This window comes from Phodopus roborovskii, unplaced genomic scaffold (assembly GCF_943737965.1).
Source record: "Phodopus roborovskii unplaced genomic scaffold, PHOROB, whole genome shotgun sequence".
NCBI lineage: Eukaryota > Metazoa > Chordata > Mammalia > Rodentia > Cricetidae > Phodopus > Phodopus roborovskii.
In genome coordinates, this window is record NW_026126514.1 from 12168931 (window position 1) to 12188086 (window position 19156).

At 35.1% G+C, this 19156-nt stretch overlaps 1 pseudogene; it reads left to right on the forward strand.

Annotated features, from left to right (window-relative positions):
* The first annotated feature begins 11401 nt into the window (after positions 1-11401).
* Positions 11402-19156, forward strand: part of LOC127230737 (60S acidic ribosomal protein P0-like) — a 160064-nt pseudogene continuing 152309 nt past the window's right edge.

The window sequence follows — 19156 nt, forward strand, 5'->3', positions numbered from 1 at the left end:
CCATGGTCCCCTTTCCCAGTCCTAGTTCCCCCCAGGTCATGTCCACACCTATTCCCACCCTCAATGGTCATGGACAGTGCAACAGGTGCAGACAGAGTGAATATCTCACTAAAATTCTTTTATAATAGACTATTTTAGCATAAGCAAAAACATCACAAGCATCAATTATACTGCACATGGATAAGTTAATATAAGCATCAATGTAGCATTTTTTATTTAATATGTTTTACTTATGTTACATATCAAAACCTCCCTCTGCCTTCCATTACCCCACACCACCACCAGACCACCACATCCCATCAACTCATCACTCCCCAGGGAGGTAGAGGCCCTCCATGAGGAATCACCAAAACCTGTCAAGTCATTTGAGGTAGAGCCTAGGCCCTCCCATGTATGTCTAGGCCAAGGGAATATCATTCCATGTCGAATGGGCTCCCGAAGTCTGTTCATGCCCTAGAGATATATTCTAGTTCCACTGTCAGAAGTCCCATAGATTTCCAGGGCTTCCTAACTGAAACTAACATACAGGGCATCTAGGTCAGTCTTATGCTGGTTTCCCAGCTATCAATCTAGGGTTCATAAGCTCCCCCTTGTTCATGTTCGTGCCTGCTGTTTCTGTCGGTTTCTCCAACCTGGTCTTGACGCTTTACCTCATCAATTCTCACTCTCTGAAACTGAATTCCAGAAGTTTGTCTCAGTGTTTTACTGTAGGTATCTGCTTCTGCTTCTGCTTCTGCTTCCATTAGCTACTAGATGAGGGCACTAGGATAGCATATAATGTAGTCACCAATCTCCCATCAAGGAAGAGTATTTAAGGTAGACTTTTCATTATTACTAAGATTGTTAGTTGGGGTCATCCTTGTAGATCTCTGGACATTTCCTTAATGCCATATGTTTTCTTTAACCCTATAATGGCTCCCTCTATTATGGTAACTTTTTTTCTTGCTCTTCTCTATTCTTTCCCCGACTCAATCTTACTGCTCCCTCATATTCTGCTTTCCCCTCCTTTTCTCCCCTTCTCTTTCTCTTAACTCCCAATTTTCTCAGGAGACTTTGTCCCTTTCCCTGTCAATGGGGGACCATGTATGTCTCTCTTAGGGTCCTCCTTGTTTCCTAGCTTCTCTGGCAGTATAAACTGTAGGCTGTGGATCCTTTGTTTATGACTAAAATCCATATATGATTGAGTATATACCTTGTTCATCTTTTTGGATTGTGTTACCTCACTCACTCAGGATGTCAGGATGTTTTTGTTTGTTTGTTGTTTTGTTTTTCTATTTCTAACAATTTACCTGTGATTTTAGGATCCCATCATTATTTTTCTGCAGAGTAGTAAATGTACCACATTTCCTTTATCCATTCTACAGTTGAGGGGCATCTAGGTTGCTTTCAGGTTCTGCCGGTTACAAATAATGCTGCTATGAACATACTTAAACAGATGCCTTAGTTGCATGAATATGCATCTTTTTGGTATATGCCTAAAAGTGGAATTGGTAGATCTTGTGGGAAACTGATTATCATTTTCCTGACAAACAGCCATACCAATTTTCAAAGAGGCTGTACATGTTTGCACTCCCACCAGCAGTGGAGGAGTGTGTCCTTTCTCCATATCCTCTCCAGCATAAACTGACACTGGAGATTTTTATTTTAGTCACTCTAACAGGTGTAAGATGGTAATGCAGAGTTGTTTTGATTTACATTTCTCTGATTGCTAAGGATGTTGAGCAATTTCTTAAGTATCTTTCAGCCATTTTAGATTCCTTCATTGAAAATTCTCTATTTACTTCTGTACCCCATGTTTTTCATTGGATTATTTGATGTTTTAGTGACTAGCTACTTGAGCTAGTTGTATATTGTAGATCAGCCCTCTGTCAGATGTGGGGTTGGTAAAGATCTTTGACATTCTGTCTTATTGACTGCATTCTTTGCCTTCCAAAGCTTCTCAGTTTTAGGAGGTCCCATTTATTAATTGTCGATCTTAGTTAGTTGTTTGGTACAAAAAGCAGTCTCCTCTACCAATTCATTCAAACTCTTCTAAGAGGTTCAGTGTGTCTAGGCTTTGGTTGAGGTCTTTGATCAATTTGGACTTAAGTTTTATGCATTGCCATAGATATGGGTCTATCTGCACTCTTCTACATACCAGTATCCATTTAAGAAAGCACAGTTTGTTGAAGATGATTTCTTTTTTCCATTGTAACATTTTAGCTGCAATGTCAAAAATCAGGTGTTCATAGGTAAGTGGGTTAATATTAGGGTGTTCAATCTGATTCCATCGATTTACCTGTCTGCTTTTGTGCCAGTACCAAGCTGTCTTCATGAATATACCTCTAAAATAGAGCTTGAAGTCAGGGATGGCAATGCCTCTAGAACTCCCTTTATTGTACAGGGTTTTTTGGGCTATCCTGGGTCTTTTGTTTTTCCATATAAAGTTGACTATTGTTTTTTAAAAGTCTGTGAAGAATTGTGCTCACACTCTCTCTTGTCCACAAACATGCCAGTGACTGGGATCCAGATGCAGAGATGGAGGACATGACCAGGCTACAGACAGCTGACCTGAACAAGGGGGAGCTAATGGACCCCCAGACTGATAGCTGGGAAACCAGCATTGGACCGACTCAGACCCCTGAACATGGGTCTCACTTAGAAGGTCTGGGCAGTCTGAGAGTGGAACCAGGATGTATCCTTGTTGCACAAAGGAACATTGGGAGCACATTCCTCATCAAGGGATACTCCCTTAACCTAGAGGCAGGAGGGAGGGCCTAGTCCCTACTCCAAATGACTTGACAGATTTTGTTGACCCCCTCCCGGAGGCATCACCCTCCCTCTGGAGTGGGGTGTTGGATAGGAGAGTAGTCAGGGGACATGGGGGGGGAGGGAGACAGAGAGGAAGAAGGAACTGGGATCGATATGTAAAATAAGAAAAAATAAAGAAAAAGAAAATAGCCATCAACACTCCTCAAATAAAAAGGTAATGGCAATTCAAACATCAAAGTATAGCTTGAATTTAATGTACAGCTTATTAGCTATATTATATAAATCACAACATGGACAGGGAAGGAATCCCACACAAAGCTAAAGTTCTATTGGCATTTTATTAAAAAAAATGTGCAGGTATTTTGATGGTGATCATAGTGATTGCACTGAATCTGTAGATAGCTTTTGGCAAGATTGCCATTTTTACTATGTTTACCCTTCTTATCAAGAGCATAGGAGAGATTTCCATTTTCTGGAGTCTTCTTTAATATCTTTCTTGAAAGACTCAAAGTTCTTGCTATATAGGTCATTCATGTGTTTTGTTAAGGTATTATATGTTCTTTGTGACTATTTAAAGGGTGATGTTTCCTCTGATTTCTTTCTCAGCCAATATATCCTCTGTATATAGTAGGGTTACTGATTTTTTTGAGTGAATCTTGTATCCTGCCACTTTGCTGAAGGTGTTTATCAGCTGTAGGATTTCCATGGTTGAGTTTTTCGGGTCACTTATGTAAACTATCATATCATCTCAAGCAGTGAAATTTCGAAGACTTCTTTTTTCCAATTTGTATCCCCTTGATCTCCTTTTGTTGTCTTACTGCTCTTGTTAGAACTTCATGTACAATATTGAAAAAATATGGAGAGAGTGGACAACCTTATCTTGTTCCTGATTTTAGAGGAATCACATTGAGTTTATCTCCATTTAGTTTGATATTGGCTCTTGGTTTATTTTAAATTGCTTCTCTTACATTTAGGTATGTCCCTGTTATCCCTGGTCTCTCTAAGACTAGGTTGTTATTGTTTTTTGTTTGTTTGTTTGTTTGTTTTGTTTTATTTTGTTTTTTTTGTTTTGTTTTTTGTTTTTGTCAAAGGCTTTTTCAGCATAAAGTGAGATGATTATATGTTCTTTGTTTTTCTTTTTCAGTTTGTTCATATGGTGGATTACATTGATAGAGTTTCATATGTTGAACCATCCCTGCATCCCTGGGATGAAGACTACTTGGTAATGGTAGATGATTTTTCTGATGTATTCATGGATTTAATTTGCAAGTATTTTATTGAGTATTTTTGCATCAATGTTCATGAGGAATATTGGTCTGTAATTCTCTTTCTTAGTTGTGTGTTTGTGTGGCTTGGGTAGTAAGGTAATTGTAGCCATATAAAGAGTTTGGCAATGACCCTCCTGCTTCTATACACTTTGAGAAGTATTGGTTTTAGCTTTTGTTGTTGTTCTTGTTCTTGTTAGTTTATTTTGTTTTGTTTTGTTTTGAGACAGGATTTCTTTGTATTGTTTAGGGGCCTGTCCTAGAACTAGCAACTAACTCTGTAGACCAGGCTGGCCTCAAACTCATAGAGTTATGCCTGCCTCTGCCTCCTGAGTGAGGGGACTAATGGTGTGTGCCACCAAGGCCGTTTCTTCTTTGAATTTGTGGTAGAATACTACACTGAAGCCATCTGGCCCTGGGCTTTTGGGGGGTTGGGAGACTTTTGATGACTGCTTGCATTTTATTATGGCTTATAGGTGTATTTAAATTGCTTATTTGTTCATGATTACAATTTGGTAAGTGATATCTATCCAGAAATTTGTTTATTTCCTTTAAATATCTGAAATTTGTGGATTATAGGTTTCAAAATATGGCCTGAAGAACTCTGGATTCCCTCTGTGTCCATTGCTATGTCCACCTTTTCATTTCTTAGTTTGCTAATTTGCATATTTCTTCTCTCTTTTTTGATTACTTTGGATAAAGGTTTGTCTTTCTTGTTGATTTTCTCCAAGAACCAACTTTTTGTTTCATTGTACTTTGTATTGTTTTCTTTGTTATACTATATTAATTTCTGCCATCAACTTGATTATTTCAAAGCATCAAGATAGTGATATTGACTCTAAGATATCATAGTTAGGAGAGCCATTTCACTCTAAGACAAGGATATATGACCTGTAAATAATTCCTAAATTTAATAGTGAGAAATAATATTTAAGAATATTTTATGCAGTAATTTGAGGTACTAAAATTTTGAGTGAGAGGAAATGTGGGAGGACAACACGTTTCAAGTGCAAATACTGGAAAAGAAGTATAAAAGTAAATTCATTAGCTTATGCCAGCAATAATATAACAAAGTCTTCCAGTGCCTCCTCTCTCACTTTTTATGTATCTTGTCCACTAACTTGCTAAAGCCTAAGCCTCCAAACTATCAAATAAATTAGTTTTATTTGACATTCCTAAAGATCCAAGCTCTTTGACCACAATCTTTATTGTGTTTAAATTGTATATAAAGGAGATAATAATGTAATGCAGTGATAAAATATTTTCAGAAAGATCAACCCTGACAGTTGTTGACCATTTTATAAACCATTGACTTACATTGGCTACCCTCTACAAACAACTTTTCTCTAATAGATTTTCAAACAATTGTCTTAATTATAAAGGTAATTACACTACCAGAAAGTTAGGATTTGTGCTTTTAAGTTTTAACTATTTAAATTGAAAGATCCAAATCAATACTTTAAAATATCATTATACATAATCTTTAGGTATTAATGTAAATAAAGAATTTTTTTCTATTTGTTTGTTTTTTGATACAGGGTTTCTTTGTGCAGCTACCATGGCTGTCATGGAACTCACAGACCAGGCTGGTCTGAAATTTACAGATCCACCAACCTCAGCCTCCCAAATGCTGAGATTAAAGTCATAATCCCATAACTCTGCCTGAGGATGGAATTTTTATATAGTTTTAAAAGGAATCACTCAGAGATTTTAACAAATAGAAACAAAGAGATCTTTATTGTTGCTGTTGCAGACTTGCAATAAGCTTACATAAATCAACAATAATTGAAATTTTTTTATTTGATTGTGGAAATTGAGCCGAGTTAAATCAATATGTATGTATGTATGTATGTATGTGTGCGTGTATAATATGTAATATAACCTAATATACATATAAAATATAACCCAGTTCATTTCAATCTATTCTCCATAAAGCTTTTATGTGATTTATCCATATGATGACACTGCTGAGTATGAAAAAAAAGTGTAGCCAGGAAGAATTCTATCAGTCCATCAGGAAAATGCTCAGCAAATAACATTACATGGTAAAGGTATTGGAGCAAGAAAAATACATGGGATACACATGCGCACGCGCACGCGCGCACACACACACACACACACACACACACACACACACAAACACACACTTCATCTTTGGCAAAACCAGAAGCTAGGACAGCCTAAGTGAACTAAAGTCTGGTCTTTATACACAGATACATGGACATGACCATTTGATTTAGGGTTTGAGATAATCCTCAGCATATGGTTCTCTTATAATAAACAGGATTTGTCTCAATGTCCATAGGATAGAGTTTCATAGCAAGACATATGTAAAACACTTAACAATGGTATGGATTCCTTTTGTAATATGCAAAACAATAGAACCTGAGAACTAGATGGCCAAGAGGTCCAAAATAATACAGAATGCATAACACTGAAAATAAATCAATGCTGGATCTAAATACTATAAAGGAGTTAGGACACATTCAGTGAAATATAAAACAAATGAGATTTACACTTTTCCTCAGGAAAAAAAAAATATTTAAATTTGTAGAACTGTAAGGAGTAAGGTTTTTCATGTCATCCTGGATCCACTGTGGTGCCAGCCCCAGTTAACACACAGAGACTCTGTATTAGATATAATGATGTTGGCAAGTTACTAGTTTCTTATCAGATGTATCTGTCTTAATTATTAACCCTTTTCTATTACTCTAAGTACTTCCACATGGTCTTATCTTACCGGAGGGGCAAGTGGTTCTGCTCTCTACAGTCTCTCCATGTTGACTCCTCCCTACTAGTTCCTCGAATCCTCCTTATCTCCTAGTCCATCCTATCTTGCTTTCCTATTGGCCAACAGTATTTTATCCTTTAACCAGTATGAGAAACATATTTACAGAATGACATCTCCCATCATCTCCTCTTTCTGGTATAAATTAAAAGAAGGGTTCTAACCTTAATAAAGCAAAATATATAACACAACACTTATCAATTAAGAATCACAGTTAACAATATTTAGTCCATTAATATTTAGCAAGATTTAAAGAAAATATTTTATCATCTATCCTATCTTTGTGAGTCTAAAGTCTTATAATGTAACTTATCTTTAATCCTAACTAAGGAAAACTATACCCATAAATATATGTCTTCAACTCCATCAAAGACCACAGAAGGATAGTATAAAACTCTAGAAATGACAGAGACAACTCACTGCCTGTTCAGTCATTCGATGTTCTCCTCTAATCATCCATCTTCAGCCCATAAGCCATATTGTGTCTGGCAGACTCTTCATCAAAGCAGGAAACTTTAAACTGTCTTTTTGTATTGGCAGTTTGTCAGTCACTTTTCTCTGTGTTTGTCCTGCAGACTGTCTGCCAGACTCTTCCATGAAGCAGGAATTATGTAGCAGCAGTCACGTTTCTGTGGGTCCTCCATGTCCAGTTTATACAGCATAAAGTCAAACAGTCCAAACAAGGGCAATATCTTGTCCAAATGGCAATTCTTGCCATATTGGAAGTAAATTTCATAACGTGTTCCTTCAATGTCCATCTTGAATCAGCAGTCACTTTTCTGTGGTTCCTGCATGTCCAGTTTATACATCATGAAGTCAAACAGTCCAGACAAGAGCACTATCTTGTTCAAATGGCTAGTCTTGCCATATTGAAAGTAAACTCCATAATGAGTTTTTTCGATGTCCATCTTCCTTTCTGATGTAGGTGGAGTTGCCAGGAGCAGTTATGCCTCTCTGTTAAGAGAAATCCTAAACCATTTTAAATGCCATATTTTGTAGGACTTTGAAAGGTTTGAAGAATGCCTATTTATCTCATATATATCTTGAAAACCTAAGTAACTTAACTATAAGTTTTGACTATTAAAGTAACAATCTATAATCTGTACTAATTTATACATTTTAAAATGAGCTATATAAACACAAAACCTAAACAAAAGTAGAATTATACATATGACAAAATTGAACTTAAATTTGTATCAATAAATGAAAATCATATTTGAAAAAATTGGTTCTGGTCATTAACCATTTATAACCAACCCCATTTAAATGAAAACAAACATTTATAAACAATATTTGGGAATTTGAGCATTACTTTTTCCAAACTGCTTCCTGCTGGTAGGGGGCACTGTCATGGGGATCCTAAGGAGACACAGAAATCCTGGCTTGTCTCAGCTGTTTTGAATGTTAACTCATCTGAAACACTGTTTCAAGGGGTCTGTCTTCATCAAACCATGTTATTCAGGAAGGAATCCACAGTTTTTTATTTTCTGTGAAAACAAAAATAGAAATCCTTTTCCCCAGTAACCTGTCCTTGAACTTAAATTTTGGAGTCAAAGCAATTTTAAAATATATAAATTGGATTGATCCAGCAGCATTTGTTTTAACAGTTGTTCTTATTTCCTGATCAGTCAAGCAATACAAAGACAATATAATACCGTACACTATTCAGATTCTCTCCATCTTTACGTGGTATTTTATTACTCTGTTTCTTTTACTTTTTATTTTTTCATTTTTTTGAAACAGGGTTTCTGTGTGTTACTCTTCTCCAGTATTAGATATGAGTCATAAATTACCTCATGAACGTGGAAAAATATTATAAAGTACGTTACAAGACAGTCACCAAATATCCAGGCTGAACAAAAACAAAATATAATTTCTGAACAAACAGAGGAACCAAAAGCCCTGACCTTAAAATGACTAACAGAACCTGTCTGAGTAAATCAATGGCCTATGACCTCCAAGACTTAGAGACTTTAGAAAAACTGGTTCAGTAACAGCTAAATGCTGGACATATCGAGGAATCGACCAGCCCTTGGAATTCTCCTGTATTTGATATCAAAAAGAAATCTGGTAAATGGAGAATGCTTACAGACCTGAGAGCTATCAATAAAGTTATCCAGCCAATGGGCTCTCTACAGCCTGGAATGCCCTTGCCATCTTTGAAACCTAAAGAATGGCCTATTATAGTTATTGATTTAAAGGATTGCGTCTTTATTATACCTTTGCAAGAACAAGACAAAGAGAATTTTGCCTTAACGGTACCTAGTTACAATAATTCTCAACCGGTGAAGAGATATCAATAGAAGATTTTGCCACAGGGAATGCTAAATAGCCCCACTCTGTGCAAATATTTTGTACAAAAACTGCTAGAAATAATTTGTAAACAGTTTCCACAATCCATAATCTATCATTAAATGGATGATATATTGTTAGCTAACGCTAAAGGAGAAATATTACAAAAAATGTTTGAGAAAGTAAAGGAAGTATTAATTCGCTAGGGATTACAAATTGCACCTGAAAAAGTACAAAAAGGAGATTCTATCAACTACTTAGGATATAAAATAGGTCTACAGAAAATTAGACCACAAAAAGTACAGATCAGGAAAGATTGCTACCAGACTCTTAATGATATTTAAAAATTACTAGGAGAGAATTCTCAACTGCAAACCATTATTGGAGTATAAGGGCATGATTTGAAAAACTTGATTATGGCCCTAAAAGGAGACAAGGACTTGAATAGTCCACGAATAGTATCAGCTGAAGCTGAAAAGGAATTACAATAGGTAGAAAAGAGGACACTAGAAACATATGTGGACAGTGTGGATCCAAACCTAGAGTGTATTCTGGTTATATTACCATCTAGAGAACAATGGAACAAGAGAAACACCTTAATAAAGAGAAATGAAAGTCATCCAACAAATTAGGTCCCATGAGATATGTGGAAACCTCTCAAAGGTAGAGGAAGTTTTCTGTTCTTGTTCTTACAGGAAAACAGAGAACACCTATCTTCAAACAGCCAAAAGCCACTAAACATGTAGGTACCCACAGAAGAGAAAACAACTCCTCAGAAACAATCACTTAATAAAGAATAATCTGATTTATGGAAAAAATATTTAATTCTAATAAACTATTTCTATACAGAAATCTATTTCTTGTTACTGTCTAGTATTCTTGTATTCCCATTTAATGTAAACCAAAATGCTGGCTTTGGAGTTGGATTTTGGCTTTGTTTCTCTAAATTGAAGCATGTTGTTAAGATTAAATTCATGGTTTCTGCCTTAAATCAAGAAGCCAATTGGTGTAAGGCAGAAGATAACAAAATCTGGGGACTTATTTCTTATACGCAATTTTCTCTCTGAAATCCTAATTTTGTCACATACATTTTAATGCTTATTTTTGCCTTTCCCTAATGCATACCATTAAACTTGAAAATTTTACTTTAATATTGATGTTTAAGTTTTCCACAAGGAATAATAACAATTCCTAACAGCAATCTTTGAACTCTCTGGAAAGAAGATGGGATCCCAAGTCATTATTTCCACTTGACTCAACCTGTTGCATCTAGACTACAAACATCACCCTAAAATCGGTTTGAGACTATTTTGCTTGAGACAACTCATGACTAGCTAGCTGTAATGGTGCACTTTCTTATTACACCCTTATTACAAATAGAACTACTGTCAAGCATTTCTTGCCACACAGTGACTAGTTACATATGTCTCAGCTGGTTCTGTTGACAAATTTGGTTGCTAATAATTTTCTTTCTAAAGGATCCCATGAAGCAATCATCGTCCCATTTCAGAAGGAAGCAATCTTAAGATAACAATCCCCCCATTCCCTACTCTTGGAATTTGGAATAATATTCATCTTCTTTGTGTTGGTTTTAGTTACTTAGGGTTGGGTAAGCAAGGTGATGCTTAAAGTTGGGTTTATCTTTTAGACAGGAATAGGGTATGGTTGGGAAAGTTATGGTTAAGATGGGATATAGGTAGATTAGTCTATCTTCTCATGAATTATTTAGTAAGAGTGAGATAATAGTATTATACAGCTTACATTGTCATATATTCTTATTTGTGGTAAGCTATGTAAAATTAAGTTTATATTCCCTTCCTGGAAGAATTATATATTTTATTTTGTCATACTGTGTGAAATATTTCCACTTATGGTGTTTTAGGCACATTATTCTTACCACATTCTATGTATGTATATTTTTCTTGTATTCATGACATTTTGTAAATTGATACAATTGGGGATATTTATCTTGCTGCCCTTTATAGTTCTACTTCTTATTTAGACATTTCTACTCCACCTCTATTTTAGTGATTTACATGTTTATATATATACATAGTTATATTGTTTAAGTATTTATCCCTGCTTTACTCAAGGAATTTTTAATCAGTTTTTTAGCTAAGTTCCTGAGTATTACAGTTTATCTTCACCATTGTTTCCTTTAAATAAGAGATTAGTCAGACATAGATGCTTAATCTTCAATCACTTCATAGGCATGCAGAACATGGCATTTAAATGTTTTAATATTAGAACTCCATTGACATGAGGCACTATTGCTCCTGACAGCACCGTGCACTTTCCCGAAACTATGTTGGACTCTGTTGTTGCTACTTCTGTAGTTCATGCTGCCTTTGGCAAATGGCCTCTTGGGCAAAGAACTGCCCCCACCTTGACCAATGATATGTACATGCTGTCCTATGTGATAGCATGCTTGCAGGAGAAAAACATAGAAGACTGCTCAACCCTGCCTAGTCAGGGTAAGACAGCCATCCCTTTTACCTCCCTACTTTGTTGTGGTCTGTCACGTACTCTAGGCCTTAGCCAAAACGGGATGTACCAATGTTGCTGTGAGACCTTGGGTGACTGTTTAGGTAGCCTGCTGTTGCTGTCCTTGCTATACCTTTTGGAAGTTGCCCATCGCATTTCCTGCCTACCCAAGTATAATTATTTTCTTTCTCAGGTCTTTGATGAGGTTATAGTTTGAATTATCACAACTATTATTCTCCCTTTCTAGTTAGATATATTAGGTACTAGACAAGTTTTCCCAGCTTAGGACAACTCTATTGTAATCCCCCGTTTCGACTTCATCCTAAGACTAGATATTTAGGTTTTAAGTTTGTATTTTTTTTTATTTTCCTTTTCTTAGAGCACACTTGTTATTCACTATTTTGTATATAGTTTGTATATCTAGCCGAAATCTTTTCTTTAGACTAAAAGGGGAATTGTAGTGAGATATTCACCTTATCCTCACCTGTGGCAAAGACCACACCCATGGCTGGTGGTGACAGGGCCAGATGTGACCTGGGAGAACTAAGGCTGGGGAGGGGGCTTAGAGAGCTCTCTTGCTTGCAGCACGGGGACAGGTGCACTTCTGGGAGCACCCCTGGGGCCAGGAAGCTGCTGGTGTTCATCTGTCTATGTTGTGAGTTATTTCTCCCTGAATAAATATCTATTTGGCCTATTTGTTTCTCCTCATCCATATTAAATATCAATATAGAACCTTGTATTTAATGTCTATATATAAAATAAATTTAACTACACTTTACATAGGGATTTAATTGCTTCTTCTTTCAAACTTTTCAGGTGCCACTAATATCAAGTAACTTATGGACACAACTTTTCACAATAGATAAAAGAAAAATCATTCTCTTAAAATTTTCTGTTTTTTTAATATTTAATATATGATATCCATTTATCCTTAGGTTAATTTTGCTGAAGTTGATAGAAGTTAAATAAATCCTAAATCCTCCATTTGAGACTTAGCAATGGGAAATGATTCTATTCTTGCTGAAGTACACTCTAATATGTGCTAATGAGTCATAATCCAAAAGATGACACTAAGAATAGTGAGGATACAAGTCTATGATAATTTCTGCCTTGAATTTCATCTTAAACTTCTTTTCTTTTTATAATGAAGGAAACAAATTTGGGTGGGTAGAGAAGTTATGAAAGTGAGATGAGTTTATGAATGTGTGGGTTCTCAAAGGACAACGTGCATTTGTCTCTCTTCCTACCATGTGAGTTCCAGGAATAACTCTGAGGTCACCAGGCCTATTGGGCGAGTGCCATTTTCCCAGCCTGCAAAGTTTCAAACTTTTCAACCTGTAAAGAATATCAGTAATACATAAAAAGGAGGAAAAAGCACTAATCCTTAATTAATCTTTTGATTTCATTCAGTAATTACTAAAGTACATCACTAGCTAGAAATTTTTAAATGTAAAACCAATTCATATATTTGTGTTTATGAAGTTCTAGACCTTGAAAATCATTTTACTTCTCTTTAATAAAAGACAGTATTTCTCTCTTGTTTTTTTTTTTTTTTTAAATCTCAAACTTAATCATGCTGGACTCCAAAATTTAAGTTGAAGGACAAGTTACTGGGGAAAAGGATTTCTATTTTTGTTTCCACAGAAAATGAAAAGATGTGGATTTCTTCCAGACTAATGTGGTTTGATCAAGCCAGACCGCCTGAAACAGAGTACAAGGTGATCCTACATTCAAAACAGCTGGACAAAGCAGCCTTATAGACTACAGCCAGGATTTCTGCATCTTGTTAGAATCCCCCATGACAGCATCCCTTAACAGCAGGAAGTAGTTTGGAAAGTACAATGCCCAAATTCCCAAATATTGTCTATAAATTTTTTTTCATTTAAATATACTTTGTTATATAAAATAAATTAAAAATAAATAAATAAAAAAGAAATACAAAAGCCATTTTTACTTTATAATATTTTCTGTTCTTTTCACAAAGACAAAATTATATTAAGGTTCATATTATTTTCAACATGGAAACAGAACCAGAAGAAATCAAATAGATATTACAGCTTTATTACAGAGGTAATATTTTTAACCATCTTTTATCCCTGGGGAAATCTTACTTATTTAATGTAATAACTCTTTTGTTTCCTTGCTCAGTAGCTAAATATGATACTATTTATGGGCAGATATATATATATATACATATATATATTCACCTATCTATATTTTGAAAATAAAATAATGCATTCCAGTCTGATACCTGGGGAACAAACTTAAGACAGGCTCTCTGAATCTGAATGTCAGTAGCATGGCCTGGACTATCTATGGGGGTGCTGGCAGTGGAACCAGTATTTATCCCTAGCACATAAATGGGTTTTGGAGCCCATTACCTATTGAGGGATACTCTCTCAGCCTAGATACATGGGGGAAGATCTAGGTCCTGCTCAAAATGATGTGACAGATGTTGATGATCCCCTATGGGAAGGCTCACCCTCACTGAGGAGTAGATGTATGTAAAATAAGTTTTTAAAACAATTTTATAACAATTAATTAAAAATTAAGGCACTCTTTCGTTAACCTATGATTTTATAGCTCATACTTTGATATGCTTATAACTGTGTAATTATTTGAACTATTTAATAATACAATAAAATACAAAAAGTAGCAATTACATTGATTTTTTTTATTATTATAGAATTATTCTGAAGTAATTATTGACATAATTTTAGTTGCTCTAAATATCAGTTTATATACAACAATATAGACTTTATCTGCTATTTATGAATGTTTATACATAAAACTGAAAATTCCCTGGAAGTATGTGAAGCAGTTTTACTCTAAGGTGAGAGCTTAGGGCATTTGGCTGAGTATGAACCTTGACATTAATAGTTGCTAACAACCTCACAAATATGTATACATAATCAATTTCCTGCATATGGTTATAAGTTACCAAATATCAAATGATTCCTTCTTCTTTGTGCTGAAAACAGTATCAAAAGGATGAGTGGACAGTGATTTTGTGCATATTCTCTTCTTTAAGTATGTACAACCCTCAAAGAGTTCTCAGAATTTCACAAAATGAAAAAATTACAATACAGAAAAGTTTATTCTGTTTCTTTCCATCAATCCTCTGCAGTGACTAAGATTATGTCTTCATTTTTATTGACAATAATTGATGGATAATATGTAGATGTGCATGTATGACTCTAAGTGGTTTATTCATCATATTTATTAATGACTTGAAAAATAATTGTCTTTTCAATGACATATAGATAAAAAAACCACAATTTTCCTTATAATTTGAACAGTTTTAACAAAAACAACTACTACTTTATGCAATAAAATTTATTACATTGAAATTTTTGATGAATGGAAAAAGCACTTTGATACAACTAGATACAACATAGAGAGGATAGAGAAATGATTCAGTGGTTACAAACACTTGCTAGTCTTTAGACAATTTCCAGTTCATTGGCACCAGATTGAACAGTTCTAAACAGTCTGAAACTTGAGCTCCAGGAGACCTGATATTTGCTTGTGATTTCTACAGGCACCGATACACGTGACATAAGCTTTCCCCCTCTTTCTTTATCTCTCTATTTCTATCTCTCATCTCTCCCTATCCTCCTTCCTTCCTTCCCTCCCTCCCTTCGTATAGCATACATACATGAAATAATAATAACAAAACTAAAAATAATGAAAAAAATTATAAAGAACATATAAAAAATGCCATTAGCTCCATGTGAAGTGTTCTATGGCATTATCATAGAGTTTCAAGAAAACACAATGAGACTTTATCACACATTTTTAAATTGGGATATTTTAAATATCAAAATAAAATAAACATTGAGGAAAATGGCAAGTAACCACATTTTATACATTAGTATCTAGAATCAAAATATTGTAGTTATGGAAACCTGCCGGGAGCCTTTCAAAACCTGTAATCTTAAACTGTGATATGGCCTAGCATGAGGGGTTGAAGAAAATACTATCTATTCAACAATTATTCTTCAACCTAAATAGAAAGGAAAACCTAGAGGTTGAAACAACATAGTTAAAATTGACTTCATTATTCTAACTAAAATAAAATATGCATGGATGTAAAAACACTGTGATGGCAACATCCTTTGTGTTAATAGTTGTATGTCCTCTATCCCATACCAAAACCTTAGAAAAAAGAAACCAAATAGTTTCTCTTGGAGCTGTAGTTGTATTGTAGTCACTGATTACAATGAGACATAAACAGTTTTATATCATATTGGTGCTAACTGATACTTTGCCAAACAGTATCAGTCAAAGGTATACAAATCATATCACTGAACGTGCTCTCTCTCTCTCTCTCTCTCTCTCTCTCTCTCTCTCGCTCTCTCTCTCCTTCCATCTCTCTCTCTTACGTATTATCACAATCAATCTGATGTGGAACAGCTTCATGGGACATTTCAATGTAGGTATTACATTGAAAGGACTGAGCATCAAATCTTGTCTCTTGGTGGTCTGTGGGGTCTGGACTATGGACACAACAACATAAATATCAAAGAAAGTGAATTTTGGGGGTTGAAGTAAGATAATGAGAGATTAGCACTGTGATGAGCATTTCTCTGCTTCACAAGCATTGTATCATTTAAAATGTTCCTCAGCCATTTGCTGAACAAAGAAAGAACATCTCAAATACACGATTTCACTTCAAGTATTCAGCATGTGTACACAGAAAAGTGGCTAAGTTCAAATCTTATTTTTTTTCCTGTATTTTTCTTTTACTAAGTATGATTTCAATATATACTTCACATGTATCTAGGAAATAAGTGAGAGAAAGTAACACTGTAAGTTTAGAGGTTATATTGAAATTACACCTATAATTAAACTGTTAAAATGATTCCACAAATACACTTTTAGAATCATTTGAATAATAATATTAATAAAAAAACAGAGTTGATTAATGCAAATGTGGAGAAAGGGTATTTTCAAGATTTTAAGATAAAATCCCAAACTTTTTGGATGGGATCAACATTTGATTTTAACGATTTTCTGCATTTTTCCAAGCATTCAATAAATGCAAAGCACTGTGCAAAGATTTTGCACTTAACCAGTTAGATTAGGGTAATAATTATATGTCAAGTTGATAAGCTCTTGAGTAATGGAGATGATGAAGAGGATAGAGCAAATCAAATTTGAAGACTAACATAACCACATGCATTCAAATGAGGCTCAGATTCACTCTTTGATGAGTGAATCAAGGTAACAGATTTTCAAAAGTTTGAAAATTACCATGCCATTGTTTATTTTAATTATCTATTTATTGTATTAATTATGTATAAATGTAAGCAAAATCCAATTAATGACAATAGAGATGTAATTAAATTTGTTATTACTAAATACTATTTACAAGGCTGGAATGAAATCCTTCTGTAACCAATGTCATTAGGCTATTGATTATATATAGTTTTAAAATACTAACTTAATAAACATTTGTCACTGAGTCTGGTGGTGCTAGAAGGTGTGTCATCTGCTAATGAAGAAGAAAAATAATCATTAATTAACCCATATGTGAACTCTGCCAACAACAGCAACAATGGCTGACTTAATATGATACAGCCACTGCTGTAACAGTGGTATGTGTTATTAAGGTAGTAACTACTCATGGTCTGTTGCACTACAGAGAAACATCGGGTGACTATCCAGGTAGCTAGCTGTTTCATATTTTGCATCTTTCACAAGTCATTTGAATGCACTTCCTTCGTACTCGGGTAATATTATTTTTCTTCTCACGTCTTTGATGGAATCAAAGACCAGAAAATTGCAATTAAAATCCTTTCATATCTTAGCTAGGGCATATTAGGTACAAGATTTAGACTTTCCAGGATAGGACAGCTATTGGGATATCTTTGTAATTTGCCAATTTACTATGGCCTGGGCATTTAGTATGTGTTTCTTGCTTGATGTTCCTGTTGTAGTTTCTTTTTTGTTTGTGTTATTACCTTTTCTTTCTTCTGCACAATACTTGACAGTTGTCTTTACTATAAATAGTTTTATATTAGGATTAGAACATTCTTATTTAGAAAAATGGGGGAAGTGTTGTGGTATTTTCATCCATTTAGCTAATGATTTTTGGACAACAAGCACTAGGGCATGGTCTTGTCTGCCTTTGTGACATCTTAAACTCTGAGGGAGAAGGTAACATACTCTCTTGGTCTTGTGCTCTCTTGGGTGGTCAGAGCAGAGCAGGCCATGGAAAGGTGGTTTACTATCAATGCTTTAACCCTTGGGCAGAACAAGTGGATGAAGGCAGCTGGATCAGCAGTGGCATTAATTGGTTCTGTATTAGCGAGTGCTTGTCCCTATCTTATACCCTAAATAAATTCTTGAGACCCTTTAATAGACTCTGGTGCTGCTCATCACATGGTCTGTTTGTATCTTCTGCCCGCTCCATAATATGGAACCCATTCCCTTTAAAGGTAGTAAGAATCTGTATCTAGCTCCTAGGATGCTATATATGCAATGAAACGACTATTATTCTGTTAGATGGAAATAGTATTAAAACTCCAAATGATTTGTTGCTCTACCCACACATCAGAGTTTCTCCTAGCAGTAGATGGCAATTAAAACTTAACCCTCTGCTGGTCAGAGATAATAGATTGGGGAATGTTCAGTCCCAAATAGAATATAAACATTATACCTCTCCACCAAGTCTTTTTTTTTTTGTTTGTTTGAAGTACCAACAAAAACATTTTTTTTTATTTTACATATTGATCCATTCCCACTCCCTCCATCTGTCCATCCTTCCCTACCCTACTTGCTCGCATGCCCTCTGACATGTTCTTAAGGATCTCCTCAGTAGAAATGATAGAAAGAAAGACTGCAAGAGTCAAAGGTGTTAAACAATATCACCAAAGCGAGAAGGTACACAAGTGAACTTAAAATAATCATCACAATGTGCACAACACCTGTACAAGCTCAGTCCAAACACAAAACTCATCATAGCAGTAGGGATGAAGATGATACCCCCCTACGAGATGAGGAACTACTGGCATTTGGTAGCTTTTAGGAAAAAGAGACTCAGATTTCTTTAACGATGTGACTGCTAGTAGATCAGTCATGTACAAGAACAGGTCTTAATCCAAAGACTGGGGGAAAAATGGATCTTGGCTGGATTGAGAACACTCATATTTGGGAGGAAAGTGATTTGAGGCTGGTTATGGTACGTGTGGGGGAGGAGAGATGAATATATTCAAAATACAAATACATTGGGTGAAAGTTTCAAATTATAAATATAAACAGGATTTCAACAAGATAACAGCATAGACAATGTGTTTTTAATAGAATACTTTCACGTGGAAACAGTACCAACAATGTACATATATATCTATTTAAAACTGGATAGATTTTGAATAGCAAATTTAACAAATAGTCAGACAGTCTGTAAAGTGGAACAAATTCTTTGCTAGATATGAATCTGTAAGAAAATTACCATTTAGCATATATTGAGGATTCAAATCTCTAAAAAGTAGACAGACCATATGACTCAGATGCAACACTCTCTAGTATTTACCTAAAAAACTCTAACCCAACCAATAACAAGAATAATTGC